Raw genomic sequence first — 22,815 nt, 5'->3', positions numbered from 1 at the left:
TCGTACCCTAACCCGGACCCTCAACAGTCCCCGTGCCCTCGCCCTCGCCCTCGCCCTCGCCCACACACTTACCCGAAGCCTTACCCTAAGCCGTCCATTTATCCGAACACGTACGCTAACGACACTGACCCGTACTGGTTTTCTCAGGGTCTTGATACTACTTGCCAAATGGCAAAGCCACCATTTCTCACCAACTATTCTAATATCCATTTAGGCAGGTAGTAGAAGAAGTAGAGTTTGTTTGGGTGCGTGTGTTTGAATGCATGAAAAGTAGACCGAGAAGTCCCTTCGTGGGGTTCAGCTGGACTCCATTGAAGTCTGGTGTCCTGCTCTGGCGGCATGCATTGTGTCCAGGAGCCAAGGTCCCATGGTACCAAACGGCTGCTTCAGTGTGCGCGTTCAGGCCTGTGGTTCTTAGCAAAGGGATAGTGGGCAGAGAGTCCCTCAGGTGGCTCGAATAGGCTTGAATTCTCCTGTAAGTAAGTTACTAGTGTGGAGCAATGTATCAAGTCAATGCTTCATTCCTACAGAGAATTCTGTAGTTCTCTTCCTCGACGACCAGAAAAGCAAACAACCCTTTCTGTTTCCAAGCAGATTGTGTGTGCAAAGTGCTCTGGGATCCAGCCTAGGACCTACCTGTACATAGAGATTCACCTCTGCACTGCTGCACAGGTAAGGGAAATTGCCTCCTGTTTTCAGGTGAGCCCTCCGGGCATTAGGATACAGTTTGTACATGTCTTCTTGAGCTTCCGTTGAAAGTGCACTCTGGTCCAACAGCTGTAAGAGAACACGAGGCCCAAAGTGTTATTTCCATGTGTTCTTTGCATGTTCAGCAAGGGGCCGCCCCCCCCGCCCAAACCTTACGCTAACCCCTACTCTCATCCTAACCCGTACCCTAACTATAACCCTTCCCCTTCCCCGAACCATACCCTACTCCTAAGCCGTACCCTAAGAAGTACCCTCATCTGTACCTGAAACCGGACCCATTCCCTGACCGGAACCCTTACCTTAACCCTAACCCACACACTAACACTGAGCCGTAGCCTAAATCGTACCCTAATCCTAACCCATTGTCGTACCCTACACCGTGCCCGTTCCCTAACCCTCATCCTAACCCTTACCCTGACATGTGACATGCTCCTAACCCGTACCCTAAGACTAATTCGTACACCAACAGTAACCCGTAGTCTAACAGTACCCTAACCCACATCCTAACCCGTCCCCTACCCGTAATCCGTTTTCGTACCCTAAACCGTACTCGTTCCCTAATCTTATACCTAATCCTAACTCTAACCCGTCCCCTAATCCTGATCCGTCCACTGACACGTAAGTGAACACGCACCCTAACCTGTACAATACCACTAACCCATACCCTAATATCTACCCTAACCCTTACTCGTACCCGAAATCGAACCCATACCCTAACACTAACACTAACCTGGACCTAACACATACCCCAACACGAACCCGGTGTCGAACCCTCCACTGGACCATAAACCATACCCGTTCCCTAACCTGTACCCTAACCCATACCCTAATCCTAACCAATATACGAATACTACCCCATCCCCTAACAGCTACCCTAGCCCAAATCCCTTGTTGTACCCTAATCCTAAGCAGAACCCTACGCCTTACGCTAACCCATAGACTGACACTAATCTGTACCCTGACACGCACCCATTCCCGAACCCGAACTCTAACCCTTACCCTAAGTGGTCCCCGAATCCTTACACTCACACTAACCCGTCCCCTAACAAGTACTCGAAGCCTAACTCGTCGTCGTCCCCTAACCTGTACCCGAAACCGTACCTGTTCCTTAACCCTAAACCGAACCAAAAACCCTTACCCAAACCATACCCTAATCCTAATCTGTCCCCTAACCTGTACCCTGATCCATAGCCGTTCCCTAACTGTAACCCTTACCCTGATCCCTAAACTCATCCTAACCTGTACACTAACCCTCACCCGTACCCTTACCTGTACTCTAAAGCATACCCGTTCCCTAACTCTAACCCTAAACTTATCCTAACCCGTACACGAACACTAACCTGTACCCTAATCCATTGTCATACCCTAACCTGTACCGTAAACCCTACCCGTTCCCTAACCCTTAGCCTAACCCGTACACGAATACTAATCCGTACCCTGACTCTAAACCGTTGTCATACTCTCAACTGTACCCTAAACGGTACCCGCTCCCTGACCCGTTGTCATACACTAACTGGTATCCTAAACCGTACCCATACCCTAATTATAACCCTTACCCTAAATGTCCCCTAATCCTAACCCGTTGCTGTACTCGAAACTGTGATCTAAACCGTACCCGTGCCCTAATCTTAACCCATACGCTAACACTAACTCATACCCTGACACGTAGCCTAATCCATACCCTTTCCCTAACACGAAACCTAACCGTGCCCCTAACCCTAAGCCTTCCACTAACTCTTATCCTAACGTATACCCTAACCCTAAGCCATACACTAACCCGTACATTAACACCAAGCCTAACCCGTACCCTAAACCGTCCCCGTTCCCTAAGCCTAACCCGAACACTATCCCTAACCCGAAGCCTTACCCTAAGATGTCCCCTAATCCTAACCCGTCCACTAACACTCACCCGTACCGTAGCACCTACGCTAAAGCTAAACTCTTGTCGTACCCTAACCTGTACCCTAAACCATCCCCATTCCCTACCCCTCACCTGAAGCCTTACCCTAAACCGTTCCCTAAACCTAACCCGTCCACTAACACTCACCCGTACCCTAACACTAAACGGTTGAAGTACGCACGCTAAACTGTACCTACACCAGCCCAGATCCTTAACCCTAAACTTAACCCTTACCCGAAGCCTGACCGTAACAAGTCCCCTAATCTTAACCCGTACACTAACCCCTACCCTAACCCGTACGCTCACCCCAAACCATCCCCATTTCCGTACCCTAACCAGTTCCCTACTCCTAACCCGTACACTAACCCGGACCCTAACGCATACGCTATCCCTAAAGTGTTGTCGTACCCTAACCCGGACCCTCAACAGTCCCCGTGCCCTCGCCCTCGCCCTCGCCCTCGCCCACACACTTACCCGAAGCCTTACCCTAAGCCGTCCATTTATCCGAACACGTACGCTAACGACACTGACCCGTACTGGTTTTCTCAGGGTCTTGATACTACTTGCCAAATGGCAAAGCCACCATTTCTCACCAACTATTCTAATATCCATTTAGGCAGGTAGTAGAAGAAGTAGAGTTTGTTTGGGTGCGTGTGTTTGAATGCATGAAAAGTAGACCGAGAAGTCCCTTCGTGGGGTTCAGCTGGACTCCATTGAAGTCTGGTGTCCTGCTCTGGCGGCATGCATTGTGTCCAGGAGCCAAGGTCCCATGGTACCAAACGGCTGCTTCAGTGTGCGCGTTCAGGCCTGTGGTTCTTAGCAAAGGGATAGTGGGCAGAGAGTCCCTCAGGTGGCTCGAATAGGCTTGAATTCTCCTGTAAGTAAGTTACTAGTGTGGAGCAATGTATCAAGTCAATGCTTCATTCCTACAGAGAATTCTGTAGTTCTCTTCCTCGACGACCAGAAAAGCAAACAACCCTTTCTGTTTCCAAGCAGATTGTGTGTGCAAAGTGCTCTGGGATCCAGCCTAGGACCTACCTGTACATAGAGATTCACCTCTGCACTGCTGCACAGGTAAGGGAAATTGCCTCCTGTTTTCAGGTGAGCCCTCCGGGCATTAGGATACAGTTTGTACATGTCTTCTTGAGCTTCCGTTGAAAGTGCACTCTGGTCCAACAGCTGTAAGAGAACACGAGGCCCAAAGTGTTATTTCCATGTGTTCTTTGCATGTTCAGCAAGGGGCCGCCCCCCCCGCCCAAACCTTACGCTAACCCCTACTCTCATCCTAACCCGTACCCTAACTATAACCCTTCCCCTTCCCCGAACCATACCCTACTCCTAAGCCGTACCCTAAGAAGTACCCTCATCTGTACCTGAAACCGGACCCATTCCCTGACCGGAACCCTTACCTTAACCCTAACCCACACACTAACACTGAGCCGTAGCCTAAATCGTACCCTAATCCTAACCCATTGTCGTACCCTACACCGTGCCCGTTCCCTAACCCTCATCCTAACCCTTACCCTGACATGTGACATGCTCCTAACCCGTACCCTAAGACTAATTCGTACACCAACAGTAACCCGTAGTCTAACAGTACCCTAACCCACATCCTAACCCGTCCCCTACCCGTAATCCGTTTTCGTACCCTAAACCGTACTCGTTCCCTAATCTTATACCTAATCCTAACTCTAACCCGTCCCCTAATCCTGATCCGTCCACTGACACGTAAGTGAACACGCACCCTAACCTGTACAATACCACTAACCCATACCCTAATATCTACCCTAACCCTTACTCGTACCCGAAATCGAACCCATACCCTAACACTAACACTAACCTGGACCTAACACATACCCCAACACGAACCCGGTGTCGAACCCTCCACTGGACCATAAACCATACCCGTTCCCTAACCTGTACCCTAACCCATACCCTAATCCTAACCAATATACGAATACTACCCCATCCCCTAACAGCTACCCTAGCCCAAATCCCTTGTTGTACCCTAATCCTAAGCAGAACCCTACGCCTTACGCTAACCCATAGACTGACACTAATCTGTACCCTGACACGCACCCATTCCCGAACCCGAACTCTAACCCTTACCCTAAGTGGTCCCCGAATCCTTACACTCACACTAACCCGTCCCCTAACAAGTACTCGAAGCCTAACTCGTCGTCGTCCCCTAACCTGTACCCGAAACCGTACCTGTTCCTTAACCCTAAACCGAACCAAAAACCCTTACCCAAACCATACCCTAATCCTAATCTGTCCCCTAACCTGTACCCTGATCCATAGCCGTTCCCTAACTGTAACCCTTACCCTGATCCCTAAACTCATCCTAACCTGTACACTAACCCTCACCCGTACCCTTACCTGTACTCTAAAGCATACCCGTTCCCTAACTCTAACCCTAAACTTATCCTAACCCGTACACGAACACTAACCTGTACCCTAATCCATTGTCATACCCTAACCTGTACCGTAAACCCTACCCGTTCCCTAACCCTTAGCCTAACCCGTACACGAATACTAATCCGTACCCTGACTCTAAACCGTTGTCATACTCTCAACTGTACCCTAAACGGTACCCGCTCCCTGACCCGTTGTCATACACTAACTGGTATCCTAAACCGTACCCATACCCTAATTATAACCCTTACCCTAAATGTCCCCTAATCCTAACCCGTTGCTGTACTCGAAACTGTGATCTAAACCGTACCCGTGCCCTAATCTTAACCCATACGCTAACACTAACTCATACCCTGACACGTAGCCTAATCCATACCCTTTCCCTAACACGAAACCTAACCGTGCCCCTAACCCTAAGCCTTCCACTAACTCTTATCCTAACGTATACCCTAACCCTAAGCCATACACTAACCCGTACATTAACACCAAGCCTAACCCGTACCCTAAACCGTCCCCGTTCCCTAAGCCTAACCCGAACACTATCCCTAACCCGAAGCCTTACCCTAAGATGTCCCCTAATCCTAACCCGTCCACTAACACTCACCCGTACCGTAGCACCTACGCTAAAGCTAAACTCTTGTCGTACCCTAACCTGTACCCTAAACCATCCCCATTCCCTACCCCTCACCTGAAGCCTTACCCTAAACCGTTCCCTAAACCTAACCCGTCCACTAACACTCACCCGTACCCTAACACTAAACGGTTGAAGTACGCACGCTAAACTGTACCTACACCAGCCCAGATCCTTAACCCTAAACTTAACCCTTACCCGAAGCCTGACCGTAACAAGTCCCCTAATCTTAACCCGTACACTAACCCCTACCCTAACCCGTACGCTCACCCCAAACCATCCCCATTTCCGTACCCTAACCAGTTCCCTACTCCTAACCCGTACACTAACCCGGACCCTAACGCATACGCTATCCCTAAAGTGTTGTCGTACCCTAACCCGGACCCTCAACAGTCCCCGTGCCCTCGCCCTCGCCCTCGCCCTCGCCCACACACTTACCCGAAGCCTTACCCTAAGCCGTCCATTTATCCGAACACGTACGCTAACGACACTGACCCGTACTGGTTTTCTCAGGGTCTTGATACTACTTGCCAAATGGCAAAGCCACCATTTCTCACCAACTATTCTAATATCCATTTAGGCAGGTAGTAGAAGAAGTAGAGTTTGTTTGGGTGCGTGTGTTTGAATGCATGAAAAGTAGACCGAGAAGTCCCTTCGTGGGGTTCAGCTGGACTCCATTGAAGTCTGGTGTCCTGCTCTGGCGGCATGCATTGTGTCCAGGAGCCAAGGTCCCATGGTACCAAACGGCTGCTTCAGTGTGCGCGTTCAGGCCTGTGGTTCTTAGCAAAGGGATAGTGGGCAGAGAGTCCCTCAGGTGGCTCGAATAGGCTTGAATTCTCCTGTAAGTAAGTTACTAGTGTGGAGCAATGTATCAAGTCAATGCTTCATTCCTACAGAGAATTCTGTAGTTCTCTTCCTCGACGACCAGAAAAGCAAACAACCCTTTCTGTTTCCAAGCAGATTGTGTGTGCAAAGTGCTCTGGGATCCAGCCTAGGACCTACCTGTACATAGAGATTCACCTCTGCACTGCTGCACAGGTAAGGGAAATTGCCTCCTGTTTTCAGGTGAGCCCTCCGGGCATTAGGATACAGTTTGTACATGTCTTCTTGAGCTTCCGTTGAAAGTGCACTCTGGTCCAACAGCTGTAAGAGAACACGAGGCCCAAAGTGTTATTTCCATGTGTTCTTTGCATGTTCAGCAAGGGGCCGCCCCCCCCGCCCAAACCTTACGCTAACCCCTACTCTCATCCTAACCCGTACCCTAACTATAACCCTTCCCCTTCCCCGAACCATACCCTACTCCTAAGCCGTACCCTAAGAAGTACCCTCATCTGTACCTGAAACCGGACCCATTCCCTGACCGGAACCCTTACCTTAACCCTAACCCACACACTAACACTGAGCCGTAGCCTAAATCGTACCCTAATCCTAACCCATTGTCGTACCCTACACCGTGCCCGTTCCCTAACCCTCATCCTAACCCTTACCCTGACATGTGACATGCTCCTAACCCGTACCCTAAGACTAATTCGTACACCAACAGTAACCCGTAGTCTAACAGTACCCTAACCCACATCCTAACCCGTCCCCTACCCGTAATCCGTTTTCGTACCCTAAACCGTACTCGTTCCCTAATCTTATACCTAATCCTAACTCTAACCCGTCCCCTAATCCTGATCCGTCCACTGACACGTAAGTGAACACGCACCCTAACCTGTACAATACCACTAACCCATACCCTAATATCTACCCTAACCCTTACTCGTACCCGAAATCGAACCCATACCCTAACACTAACACTAACCTGGACCTAACACATACCCCAACACGAACCCGGTGTCGAACCCTCCACTGGACCATAAACCATACCCGTTCCCTAACCTGTACCCTAACCCATACCCTAATCCTAACCAATATACGAATACTACCCCATCCCCTAACAGCTACCCTAGCCCAAATCCCTTGTTGTACCCTAATCCTAAGCAGAACCCTACGCCTTACGCTAACCCATAGACTGACACTAATCTGTACCCTGACACGCACCCATTCCCGAACCCGAACTCTAACCCTTACCCTAAGTGGTCCCCGAATCCTTACACTCACACTAACCCGTCCCCTAACAAGTACTCGAAGCCTAACTCGTCGTCGTCCCCTAACCTGTACCCGAAACCGTACCTGTTCCTTAACCTTAAACCGAACCAAAAACCCTTACCCAAACCATACCCTAATCCTAATCTGTCCCCTAACCTGTACCCTGATCCATAGCCGTTCCCTAACTGTAACCCTTACCCTGATCCCTAAACTCATCCTAACCTGTACACTAACCCTCACCCGTACCCTTACCTGTACTCTAAAGCATACCCGTTCCCTAACTCTAACCCTAAACTTATCCTAACCCGTACACGAACACTAACCTGTACCCTAATCCATTGTCATACCCTAACCTGTACCGTAAACCCTACCCGTTCCCTAACCCTTAGCCTAACCCGTACACGAATACTAATCCGTACCCTGACTCTAAACCGTTGTCATACTCTCAACTGTACCCTAAACGGTACCCGCTCCCTGACCCGTTGTCATACACTAACTGGTATCCTAAACCGTACCCATACCCTAATTATAACCCTTACCCTAAATGTCCCCTAATCCTAACCCGTTGCTGTACTCGAAACTGTGATCTAAACCGTACCCGTGCCCTAATCTTAACCCATACGCTAACACTAACTCATACCCTGACACGTAGCCTAATCCATACCCTTTCCCTAACACGAAACCTAACCGTGCCCCTAACCCTAAGCCTTACACTAACTCTTATCCTAACGTATACCCTAACCCTAAGCCATACACTAACCCGTACATTAACACCAAGCCTAACCCGTACCCTAAACCGTCCCCGTTCCCTAAGCCTAACCCGAACACTATCCCTAACCCGAAGCCTTACCCTAAGATGTCCCCTAATCCTAACCCGTCCACTAACACTCACCCGTACCGTAGCACCTACGCTAAAGCTAAACTCTTGTCGTACCCTAACCTGTACCCTAAACCATCCCCATTCCCTACCCCTCACCTGAAGCCTTACCCTAAACCGTTCCCTAAACCTAACCCGTCCACTAACACTCACCCGTACCCTAACACTAAACGGTTGAAGTACGCACGCTAAACTGTACCTACACCAGCCCAGATCCTTAACCCTAAACTTAACCCTTACCCGAAGCCTGACCGTAACAAGTCCCCTAATCTTAACCCGTACACTAACCCCTACCCTAACCCGTACGCTCACCCCAAACCATCCCCATTTCCGTACCCTAACCAGTTCCCTACTCCTAACCCGTACACTAACCCGGACCCTAACGCATACGCTATCCCTAAAGTGTTGTCGTACCCTAACCCGGACCCTCAACAGTCCCCGTGCCCTCGCCCTCGCCCTCGCCCTCGCCCACACACTTACCCGAAGCCTTACCCTAAGCCGTCCATTTATCCGAACACGTACGCTAACGACACTGACCCGTACTGGTTTTCTCAGGGTCTTGATACTACTTGCCAAATGGCAAAGCCACCATTTCTCACCAACTATTCTAATATCCATTTAGGCAGGTAGTAGAAGAAGTAGAGTTTGTTTGGGTGCGTGTGTTTGAATGCATGAAAAGTAGACCGAGAAGTCCCTTCGTGGGGTTCAGCTGGACTCCATTGAAGTCTGGTGTCCTGCTCTGGCGGCATGCATTGTGTCCAGGAGCCAAGGTCCCATGGTACCAAACGGCTGCTTCAGTGTGCGCGTTCAGGCCTGTGGTTCTTAGCAAAGGGATAGTGGGCAGAGAGTCCCTCAGGTGGCTCGAATAGGCTTGAATTCTCCTGTAAGTAAGTTACTAGTGTGGAGCAATGTATCAAGTCAATGCTTCATTCCTACAGAGAATTCTGTAGTTCTCTTCCTCGACGACCAGAAAAGCAAACAACCCTTTCTGTTTCCAAGCAGATTGTGTGTGCAAAGTGCTCTGGGATCCAGCCTAGGACCTACCTGTACATAGAGATTCACCTCTGCACTGCTGCACAGGTAAGGGAAATTGCCTCCTGTTTTCAGGTGAGCCCTCCGGGCATTAGGATACAGTTTGTACATGTCTTCTTGAGCTTCCGTTGAAAGTGCACTCTGGTCCAACAGCTGTAAGAGAACACGAGGCCCAAAGTGTTATTTCCATGTGTTCTTTGCATGTTCAGCAAGGGGCCGCCCCCCCCGCCCAAACCTTACGCTAACCCCTACTCTCATCCTAACCCGTACCCTAACTATAACCCTTCCCCTTCCCCGAACCATACCCTACTCCTAAGCCGTACCCTAAGAAGTACCCTCATCTGTACCTGAAACCGGACCCATTCCCTGACCGGAACCCTTACCTTAACCCTAACCCACACACTAACACTGAGCCGTAGCCTAAATCGTACCCTAATCCTAACCCATTGTCGTACCCTACACCGTGCCCGTTCCCTAACCCTCATCCTAACCCTTACCCTGACATGTGACATGCTCCTAACCCGTACCCTAAGACTAATTCGTACACCAACAGTAACCCGTAGTCTAACAGTACCCTAACCCACATCCTAACCCGTCCCCTACCCGTAATCCGTTTTCGTACCCTAAACCGTACTCGTTCCCTAATCTTATACCTAATCCTAACTCTAACCCGTCCCCTAATCCTGATCCGTCCACTGACACGTAAGTGAACACGCACCCTAACCTGTACAATACCACTAACCCATACCCTAATATCTACCCTAACCCTTACTCGTACCCGAAATCGAACCCATACCCTAACACTAACACTAACCTGGACCTAACACATACCCCAACACGAACCCGGTGTCGAACCCTCCACTGGACCATAAACCATACCCGTTCCCTAACCTGTACCCTAACCCATACCCTAATCCTAACCAATATACGAATACTACCCCATCCCCTAACAGCTACCCTAGCCCAAATCCCTTGTTGTACCCTAATCCTAAGCAGAACCCTACGCCTTACGCTAACCCATAGACTGACACTAATCTGTACCCTGACACGCACCCATTCCCGAACCCGAACTCTAACCCTTACCCTAAGTGGTCCCCGAATCCTTACACTCACACTAACCCGTCCCCTAACAAGTACTCGAAGCCTAACTCGTCGTCGTCCCCTAACCTGTACCCGAAACCGTACCTGTTCCTTAACCCTAAACCGAACCAAAAACCCTTACCCAAACCATACCCTAATCCTAATCTGTCCCCTAACCTGTACCCTGATCCATAGCCGTTCCCTAACTGTAACCCTTACCCTGATCCCTAAACTCATCCTAACCTGTACACTAACCCTCACCCGTACCCTTACCTGTACTCTAAAGCATACCCGTTCCCTAACTCTAACCCTAAACTTATCCTAACCCGTACACGAACACTAACCTGTACCCTAATCCATTGTCATACCCTAACCTGTACCGTAAACCCTACCCGTTCCCTAACCCTTAGCCTAACCCGTACACGAATACTAATCCGTACCCTGACTCTAAACCGTTGTCATACTCTCAACTGTACCCTAAACGGTACCCGCTCCCTGACCCGTTGTCATACACTAACTGGTATCCTAAACCGTACCCATACCCTAATTATAACCCTTACCCTAAATGTCCCCTAATCCTAACCCGTTGCTGTACTCGAAACTGTGATCTAAACCGTACCCGTGCCCTAATCTTAACCCATACGCTAACACTAACTCATACCCTGACACGTAGCCTAATCCATACCCTTTCCCTAACACGAAACCTAACCGTGCCCCTAACCCTAAGCCTTCCACTAACTCTTATCCTAACGTATACCCTAACCCTAAGCCATACACTAACCCGTACATTAACACCAAGCCTAACCCGTACCCTAAACCGTCCCCGTTCCCTAAGCCTAACCCGAACACTATCCCTAACCCGAAGCCTTACCCTAAGATGTCCCCTAATCCTAACCCGTCCACTAACACTCACCCGTACCGTAGCACCTACGCTAAAGCTAAACTCTTGTCGTACCCTAACCTGTACCCTAAACCATCCCCATTCCCTACCCCTCACCTGAAGCCTTACCCTAAACCGTTCCCTAAACCTAACCCGTCCACTAACACTCACCCGTACCCTAACACTAAACGGTTGAAGTACGCACGCTAAACTGTACCTACACCAGCCCAGATCCTTAACCCTAAACTTAACCCTTACCCGAAGCCTGACCGTAACAAGTCCCCTAATCTTAACCCGTACACTAACCCCTACCCTAACCCGTACGCTCACCCCAAACCATCCCCATTTCCGTACCCTAACCAGTTCCCTACTCCTAACCCGTACACTAACCCGGACCCTAACGCATACGCTATCCCTAAAGTGTTGTCGTACCCTAACCCGGACCCTCAACAGTCCCCGTGCCCTCGCCCTCGCCCTCGCCCTCGCCCACACACTTACCCGAAGCCTTACCCTAAGCCGTCCATTTATCCGAACACGTACGCTAACGACACTGACCCGTACTGGTTTTCTCAGGGTCTTGATACTACTTGCCAAATGGCAAAGCCACCATTTCTCACCAACTATTCTAATATCCATTTAGGCAGGTAGTAGAAGAAGTAGAGTTTGTTTGGGTGCGTGTGTTTGAATGCATGAAAAGTAGACCGAGAAGTCCCTTCGTGGGGTTCAGCTGGACTCCATTGAAGTCTGGTGTCCTGCTCTGGCGGCATGCATTGTGTCCAGGAGCCAAGGTCCCATGGTACCAAACGGCTGCTTCAGTGTGCGCGTTCAGGCCTGTGGTTCTTAGCAAAGGGATAGTGGGCAGAGAGTCCCTCAGGTGGCTCGAATAGGCTTGAATTCTCCTGTAAGTAAGTTACTAGTGTGGAGCAATGTATCAAGTCAATGCTTCATTCCTACAGAGAATTCTGTAGTTCTCTTCCTCGACGACCAGAAAAGCAAACAACCCTTTCTGTTTCCAAGCAGATTGTGTGTGCAAAGTGCTCTGGGATCCAGCCTAGGACCTACCTGTACATAGAGATTCACCTCTGCACTGCTGCACAGGTAAGGGAAATTGCCTCCTGTTTTCAGGTGAGCCCTCCGGGCATTAGGATACAGTTTGTACATGTCTTCTTGAGCTTCCGTTGAAAGTGCACTCTGGTCCAACAGCTGTAAGAGAACACGAGGCCCAAAGTGTTATTTCCATGTGTTCTTTGCATGTTCAGCAAGGGGCCGCCCCCCCCGCCCAAACCTTACGCTAACCCCTACTCTCATCCTAACCCGTACCCTAACTATAACCCTTCCCCTTCCCCGAACCATACCCTACTCCTAAGCCGTACCCTAAGAAGTACCCTCATCTGTACCTGAAACCGGACCCATTCCCTGACCGGAACCCTTACCTTAACCCTAACCCACACACTAACACTGAGCCGTAGCCTAAATCGTACCCTAATCCTAACCCATTGTCGTACCCTACACCGTGCCCGTTCCCTAACCCTCATCCTAACCCTTACCCTGACATGTGACATGCTCCTAACCCGTACCCTAAGACTAATTCGTACACCAACAGTAACCCGTAGTCTAACAGTACCCTAACCCACATCCTAACCCGTCCCCTACCCGTAATCCGTTTTCGTACCCTAAACCGTACTCGTTCCCTAATCTTATACCTAATCCTAACTCTAACCCGTCCCCTAATCCTGATCCGTCCACTGACACGTAAGTGAACACGCACCCTAACCTGTACAATACCACTAACCCATACCCTAATATCTACCCTAACCCTTACTCGTACCCGAAATCGAACCCATACCCTAACACTAACACTAACCTGGACCTAACACATACCCCAACACGAACCCGGTGTCGAACCCTCCACTGGACCATAAACCATACCCGTTCCCTAACCTGTACCCTAACCCATACCCTAATCCTAACCAATATACGAATACTACCCCATCCCCTAACAGCTACCCTAGCCCAAATCCCTTGTTGTACCCTAATCCTAAGCAGAACCCTACGCCTTACGCTAACCCATAGACTGACACTAATCTGTACCCTGACACGCACCCATTCCCGAACCCGAACTCTAACCCTTACCCTAAGTGGTCCCCGAATCCTTACACTCACACTAACCCGTCCCCTAACAAGTACTCGAAGCCTAACTCGTCGTCGTCCCCTAACCTGTACCCGAAACCGTACCTGTTCCTTAACCCTAAACCGAACCAAAAACCCTTACCCAAACCATACCCTAATCCTAATCTGTCCCCTAACCTGTACCCTGATCCATAGCCGTTCCCTAACTGTAACCCTTACCCTGATCCCTAAACTCATCCTAACCTGTACACTAACCCTCACCCGTACCCTTACCTGTACTCTAAAGCATACCCGTTCCCTAACTCTAACCCTAAACTTATCCTAACCCGTACACGAACACTAACCTGTACCCTAATCCATTGTCATACCCTAACCTGTACCGTAAACCCTACCCGTTCCCTAACCCTTAGCCTAACCCGTACACGAATACTAATCCGTACCCTGACTCTAAACCGTTGTCATACTCTCAACTGTACCCTAAACGGTACCCGCTCCCTGACCCGTTGTCATACACTAACTGGTATCCTAAACCGTACCCATACCCTAATTATAACCCTTACCCTAAATGTCCCCTAATCCTAACCCGTTGCTGTACTCGAAACTGTGATCTAAACCGTACCCGTGCCCTAATCTTAACCCATACGCTAACACTAACTCATACCCTGACACGTAGCCTAATCCATACCCTTTCCCTAACACGAAACCTAACCGTGCCCCTAACCCTAAGCCTTACACTAACTCTTATCCTAACGTATACCCTAACCCTAAGCCATACACTAACCCGTACATTAACACCAAGCCTAACCCGTACCCTAAACCGTCCCCGTTCCCTAAGCCTAACCCGAACACTATCCCTAACCCGAAGCCTTACCCTAAGATGTCCCCTAATCCTAACCCGTCCACTAACACTCACCCGTACCGTAGCACCTACGCTAAAGCTAAACTCTTGTCGTACCCTAACCTGTACCCTAAACCATCCCCATTCCCTACCCCTCACCTGAAGCCTTACCCTAAACCGTTCCCTAAACCTAACCCTAAACCTTACCCTAAACCATACCTTAATCCTAACCCGTACACTAACACTAAACTTTACCCTAACACGTACCCTAACACTAACCCTTTGTTGTTCCCTATCCTCTACCCTAAACTGTACCCGTTCCTTAACACTAAACCTAACCCTAACCCGTACCCTAACCCATACCTAACACTAACCCATACACTAAACCTAACCATAACCCTGAACGTAAACCGTACCCTAATCCTAAGCTGTACCCTAAAACTAACCCATACCCTAACCCGTACCCTAACACTAAACCATAGCCATACCCTAAACTGTACCCTAACACTAACCCATACCATAACCCTAACCCTAAACCATACTCTAAGTCGTACAATAATCCTAACCCGTATCCTAACCCTAAACCTTACCCTAAACCCTAATTCTTACCCCTAGATTTTGTTTTTCTGTATTTAAAAAAATATTTTCTTGGGTTAAAACAAACTAGCAGAACAACAAAATAGGGGGCTTCCCTGGTGGTGTAGTGGTCGAGAATCTGCCTGCTAATGCAGGGGACACAGGTTCGAGCCCTGGTCTGGGAGGATCCCACATGCCGTGGAGCAACTAGGCCCATAAGCCACAACCAGTGAGCCCTCGCATCTGGAGCCTGTGCTCTGCAACAAGAGAGGCCGCGATAGTGAGAGGCCCACGCACCGAGATGAAGAGTGGCCCCCCACTCGCCACAACTAGAGAAAGCCCTCACATGGAAACTCAGACCCAACACAACAAAAATAAATAATAAACTCCTACCACCCCCCAAAAAAGGAACAACAAAATAAAACAGAAAGTAACCTGAGTGTCCCTCGAAAAGCTAAGTCTGAAATAGTTGGTACTTTTGTTCTATGGACTGTTACGTAGCCTATAAAAAGTGTGAGAGCTAAATCTGTTTTTCTACAGTGAGAAGCATGATGTTCCAGATGTATAGAACACCTGGATAAAATGAGAAATCTACACATTATGCTGGTCGTTTCAGTAAATGGGAAAGGATGGCAAGTGGTAAAATATTAGCTTTTCCTTTAAATTTTAAATTTCACTTGTTACAAAGAACTTCAATTATAATTGTAATTTAAAAAAGTAACAATGGAAATTTAAAAGAAAAAGTATGTATTGTGTGTTCAGTTACATTTCATAGAATTATGAAATGCTCCACCCTCTGGCCATTACCTGCAAAAGCAGCTTTAAAACCTATGCTAATTGTCACTTCATATGAACAAGTCCTGTAGGGCTGTAAAGGAAACCTGCCCTCATCATGTCTTGAGGGAGGTAAAGGCCAAAGTATTTCAAAATGTGGCACATATTTCAAGAGAACCATTTGAAGAACTAAGCTGTAATAACCGTTTGAAAAATAAAAGGACATGCCTGAAAGCTCAATTTCAAAGGATTATGAGACACATGCAAATCCAACCACACAGAGGTATCAGCTCACACCATTCAGAATAACCATCAGGAAAGAAACTACAAACGATCAATGCTGAAGAGGTTGTGGAGAAATGCATACCCTTAATTTGAAGTGGGACGTAACCTGGTAAGAGCCACTAATGGGAACAGAGTGGAGGTGCCTTTAAAAGGTAAACATTGAGCTACTATATGATCCAGCAGGCCCACTCCTGGGCCTATAACATAAGAAGACATAATTGGAAAGGCACAGGCAGGCAAATCTGTACTGCAGCAGTATTACAATAGCCAAGACATGGAAGCAACCGAAAGTCCATCAACAGATGGGTGGACAAAGAAGAACTGGTACATGTAGAGATGGAATATTAGCTCGGGAAAAAAATGAAACAATGCCATCTGCAGCACCATAGATGAGTCTAGAGGTAATCATGCAACTTGTAGTAAGTGAGAAAGTGAAAGACACCTAACGTATATCACCTATAGGTGTTACCTACAAATTGATACCAATGAAGATATTTCTAGAGAGAAAGGCAATCACAGATTCATTGAACAAACTTATGGTTCCCCAAATCGAAAGGTGTGAGGATTGGATACATTACGATATTGGGGTTAACAGAGATATACAAACACATGTGAACTATATAATCACCAAAGACCTACGGAATACCAAGAGAAGACTACTCAACATTGTGTCATAACCTACCTGGGACAAGGTTCCAAAGAAGAATAGATATATGTATATGTGTGAAAGAACCACATCTTGCACACCTAGAACAAAAAAAACATTGTAATCAAATTTGCTGCGATAAAAAATAAAAATTAAATTAAAAATATGAACAAGAAATAATGAGACATAAACTTAAAGGAATTTTTCCTGGCACATTCCATTCTAACTTTCAACCTAGAACAGGACTTCCATTAAGCCTCTGTTGCCCTGCTAACCAGATTTGGTAAAGGAGAAATGCTGCCGCCTTGTGGCTGTTTCACACAACAGCAGCTTTAAACCAAGAGGTAATGGTCACTTAATATTCAAAATATGTGCAGCACTGTAAAGGACACCGGGCCTCAAAAAATTCCTGGGGTCGTAAATCGACCAGAAAATTCAAAAGACGTCAACATTTCAAAAAGACAATGTCAAGAGGCATATTTTGCACACACTTTCCCTTTTCTTTTTCTTTTTGTTTAAAAAAGTGCATGGAATAATGCTCAATATCAGGAACTAATAAAGCCATGCAAATGCAATCTACAAAAACGTTCACCTTACCACCGTCAGAATGATAATCAGCAAAATAGTCTACAAAACATGAATGTTGAAAGGGTTTTAGAGAACTCTGTACCCTCTAGCTGCTGCTGGGATGTAAACTGGTAACAGCCAGTAGTGAGAACAGAATGGCAGTGCGTTTAAAGTTAAAAATTGAGCTCATCACTCCGTAATAACTTACACGGGAAAGGAACCAAAGATGAATAGATAGATACATAGATACAATGAACCAGATTCTGTACACCTAGAACAAACACAACATTTTTATCAAATTTGCTCTGATAATAAATAAAAATTAAATTTAAAAAACAAACAAGAGGTAAGGAGATATAAGCTCTTGGGGGTGTGCCCTGGCACATTCCACTCTAATTTGCAGCCTACTAACACGATTTCCAGGAAGGCTCTGTTGCCCAAAAACCCAGAGTTGGAAATGTAGAAATGCTGCCGCCTTGTGGCCGTTTCCCGCAAGAGCGGCTTTAAACCCACAGCTAATGGCCACTTAACATTCACAAGGACTCAGGGCTGTAAAGGACACCTGCCCTCAAAAAATGTACTGAAGTGAGGGATGGCCAAAAAAATTCAAAAAAGGCAAAATTTTCAAAAAGGTAGTATGAAGCGGTAAGTTTGACTTACTTACTCTCTTGTTAAAAAAAGGAAAATGGATAGAAGCTCAACCTCAGGAATTACTAGACTCATGCAAATGTAACCTACAAAAAGGTTTCAACTCACACCAGTTGACTGACCATCAGCAAAAAGTCTACAAAGAATAAATGCTGATGTGGTTTGAGAGAACTGTGTACCCTCTAGTTGCTGGGGGGATGTAAACTGGTACCAGTCAGTAGTGAGAAAATAATGGAGGTACGTTTAAAGGTAAAAATTAAGCTACCATGTGATGTGGTAGGTCCTTTGATGCACCTATCACCTGAGCAGACCCGAATGTAAAAGACACAGGCTGTCAAAACTGCACTACAGGAACATTTAACATAGCCAAGACCTGGAAGAAACCAAAATGTCCATGAACAGAAAAATGCACAAAGAGGAAGTGGTCCATGTACACAATGGAATATTAGCCATGGAAAACAATGAAACAGTGCCGTTGGCACCACCATATAAAGACCTAGAGATAATCACCCAACTTGAAATAAGAAAGAAACTGAAAGACAGATATCCTATGACATCACTTCTAGGTGTTACCTAAAAATTGATACCCATGAACTTATTTCCAAGAGAAGGAAGTGCATGGACTAAGAAAATAAAATTACGTTTAACCAATTGGAAAGGTGTAAGGAATGAATGAATTACTATATGGGGGTTAACAGACATGTACTAAGACATATGAAATATATAATCACTAAATACGTATGGAATACCAAGAGAGGTCTACTCAACACTCTGGAATAACCTACACAGGAAAGGACCCAAAGATGAATAGACAGATACATTGATATGATGAACCAGATTCTGTACACCTAGGAGAAACAACATTTTTATCAAATTTGCTCTGACACCTAATAAAAATTAAATTAAAGAAACAAACAACAAGTAAGGAGATATAAACTCTTGGGGGTTTGCGCTGGCACATTCCACTCTAATTTGCAGCCTATTAACACCATTTCCAGGAAGGCTCTGTTGCCCAAAAACCCAGAGTTGGAAATGAAGAAATGCTGCCGCCTTGTGGCCGTTTCCCGCAAGAGTGGCTTTAAACCCACAGCTAATGGTCACTTAACATTCACAAGGACTCAGGCTGGTAAAGGACACCTGCCCTCAAAAACTGTCCTGAGGTAAGGAATGGCCAACAAAATTCAAAACAGGCAAAATTTTCAAGAAGATAGTATGAAGACGTAAGTTTTACTCACTGCCTTCTAAAAAAGAGGAAAATGGATAAAAGGTCAACCACAGGAATTATTACACTCATGCAAATGTAATCTGCAAAAAGGTTTCAACTCACACAGGTCGACTGACCATCAACAAAAAGTCTACAAATAGTAAATGCTGAAGTGTTTTTTGAGAACTCTGTACCCTCTAGCTGCTGGTGAGATGTAAAGTGATAAGAGCCAATAATGAGAACAGAAAAGAGCTGTGTTTAAACGTAAAAGGTGAGATACCATTCGATGCAGCAGGCCCACCGCTGGGCCTCTCACCTGAGAAGACCAGAATCCGGAAGACAGAGGCTGCAAAAGCTGCACTGCAGCCTTATTCACAATAGCCAAGACATGGAAGCAACCTAAATGTCCATCAACAGATGAAAGGATAAAGAAGTGGTCCATGTACACAATGGAATATTAGCCATGGAAAACAATGAAACACTGCTCTTTGAGGTACCATAGATGAGCCTAGAGATAATCCCAGAACATGAGGTATGTTGGAAAGCAAAAGACATATATCCTATGATATCACTTATAGGTGTTACCTAACAACTGACAAAAATGGACATATTTCCACAGAGAAACACACACACAGACTTAGCAAACAAACTACGCTTATCTGAAAGCAAAGGTGGTGGCAATGGATAAATTAAGATTAGGTTCACCATACCTATACAAATACAGATTAAGTACATATATCAAAAAGCCCGAGCACATAGCAAGGGAGGTGTACAGAACACTCTGTAATCCTTTACATGGGAAAAGGATCTGTACATGAATAGATATACATGATGTACGAATGAACCAGATTGTGTACACCTAGGACAAACTGTATTCTAATCATTACCCGGATTAAAACAATTAAAACAACGAACAAGAAGTAATGAGACATAAACTTCAGGGGCTTTTTCCTGGCACATTCCATTCTAATTTACAGCCTAGCAACAGGACTTCCAGAAAGGCTGTGCCGCCCTAGTAAACAGATTTGGGAATGGAGAAACACTGCCGCCTTGTGGCCGTTTCCCACAACACCAGCTTTAAACCCAGTGCTAATGGTCACTAAATATTCACAATCATTGCAGGCCTATAAATGACACCTGCTGTCCAAAAAAATACTGGGGTCGAAAATCGACCACAAAATTCAAAAGAGGGCAACCTTCCAAGAAGACAATTTCAAGAGGTATATTGTACTCACGCTTTTATTTCTAAATAAAAGAGAAAGGTGTGGGAAAATGCTGAATATGAGGAATTATTAAAGACATGCAAATCCAAATTACACAAACCTATCAGCTCACACCAGTCAGAATGGCCATGAGCAAACATTCTAAAAACAATAAATGCTGAATGCGTTGTGGAAAAATGCGTACCCTCGGGGTTAATTGGGACGTGGCAAGATCTACTAACGAAAACACAATGCAGGTACTTTGAAAAGGTAAACACTGAGCTACCAGTCAATGAATCATACCCACAGTTGGGTCTATCACCTGAGAAAATGAGAATCAAAAGTCACAGGCTGGCAATACTGCACTCCAGCAATATTTACCATAGTCAACACTTGGAAGCAACGAAAATGTCCATCAACAGAGGAATGCACAAAGAAGAAGTGGTCCATGTACAGAATGGAATATTACTCCACTAAAAAATATAAATTAAATTTCAAAAACAAACAAAATAAGGAGACATCAGCTTTGGTGGGTTTATCCGGACATATTCCACTCTAATTTATAACTGAGGAACACCACCGGCAGGAGGGTCTGTTTCCCTCGGTACCAGAGTGGGGAACGCAGAAATGCTGCCATCCTCTGGCCGATACCTGCAACAGCAGCTTTGAAATCTGTACAAAGGGGCACTTCATATGCACAAGTACTGCAGGGATGCAAATGAAACCGGCCCTTAAAATGTCTTGAGGCAGGTAAAGGCCAAAAATTTTTCAAAATGTGGCACATACTTCAAGAAAACCATTTGAAGAAGTCACCTGTAATAACAGTTTGAAAAATAAAAGGACATGTCTGAAAGCTCCATTTCAAGGGAGTATGAGACACATGCAAATCCAACCACAAAGAGGTATCAGCTCACACCACTCAGAATAACCATCAGCAAAAAAATTACAAACGCTCAATGCTGAAGAGGTTTTGGAGAAATGCATACCCTCAATTTGAAGTGGGACGTAACCTGGTAAGAGCCACTAATGGGAACAGAATGGAAGGGCCTTTAAAAGGTAAACCTTGAGCTACTATATGATCCACGAGGCCCACTTCTCGGGGGTGGGCCTGGTGGATCAATCCTAAGAAGACAGAATTGGAAAGACACAGGCAGGCAAATCTGCACTGTAGAAGTATCACAATAGCCAAGACATGGAAGCAACCAAAACGTCCATCAAGAGATGAGTGGACAAAGAAGAAGTGGTACATGTACAGATGGAATATTAACCAAGGAAAAACACGAAACGATGCCATTTGCAGGACCATAGAGGAATCTAGGGGTAACCATGCAACTGGTAGTAAGTGAGAAAGTGAAAGACACATATCCTGTCATATCACTTATGGGTGTTACCTAAAAATTGATACCAATGAAGATATTTCCAGAGAGAAAGGCAATCGCAGATTCATTAAACCAACTTATGTTTCACCAAATGGAAAGGTGTGAGGATTGGATACATTATGATATTGGGGTTAACAGAGCTATACAAACACATGTGAAATATATAATCACCAAAGACCTACGGAATACCAAGAGAAGACTACTCAACATTGTGTCATAACCTACATGGGAAAAAGATCTGAAGAAGAATAGATATACGTATATGTGTAAAAGAACCACATCTTGCACACCTAGAACAAACAAAACTTTGTAATCTAATTTGCTGTGATAAAGAATAAAAATTAAATTAAAGAAACGAACAAGAAGTAATGAGACGTAATCTTAAGGGGCTTTTCCTGGCACATTGCGTTCTCATTAACAACCTACAACACAACTTCCCTTATGGCTCTGTTGCCCTAGTAAACAGATTTGGTAAGGAGAAGTGCTGCCGCCTTCTGGTCGTTTCACGCAACAGCGGTAATGGTCACTTAATATTCAAAATAATTGCAGGCCTGTAAATGACACCTGCTATCAAAAAATGTCCTGGGGTCGTAAATCGACCAGAAAATTCAAAAGACGTCAACATTTCAAGAAGACAATTTCAAGAGGCATATTTTACGCACATTTTGTCTTTTCTTTTTTTTCTCTTTAAAATAAAAGGGAATTGAAAAATGCGCAACATCAGCAATGAATAAAGCCATGCAAATCCAATTACAGAAATGTTCACCTCACATCCGTCAGAATGTTCTTCAGCAAAAAGTCTACAAAGAATAAATGCTGAAGGGGTTTCAGAGAACTGTGTACCTTCTAGCTGCTGGGGGGATGTAAACTGGTAACAGCCAGTAGTGAGAACATAATGGAGGTGCGTTTAAGGGTAAAAACTGAGCTACCATGTGATCTGGTAGGTCCTTTG

The sequence above is a fragment of the Orcinus orca genome, chromosome 2 (genome assembly GCF_937001465.1).
Source record: "Orcinus orca chromosome 2, mOrcOrc1.1, whole genome shotgun sequence".
Lineage (NCBI taxonomy): Eukaryota > Metazoa > Chordata > Mammalia > Artiodactyla > Delphinidae > Orcinus > Orcinus orca.
This window is presented reverse-complemented; position numbering follows the sequence as displayed.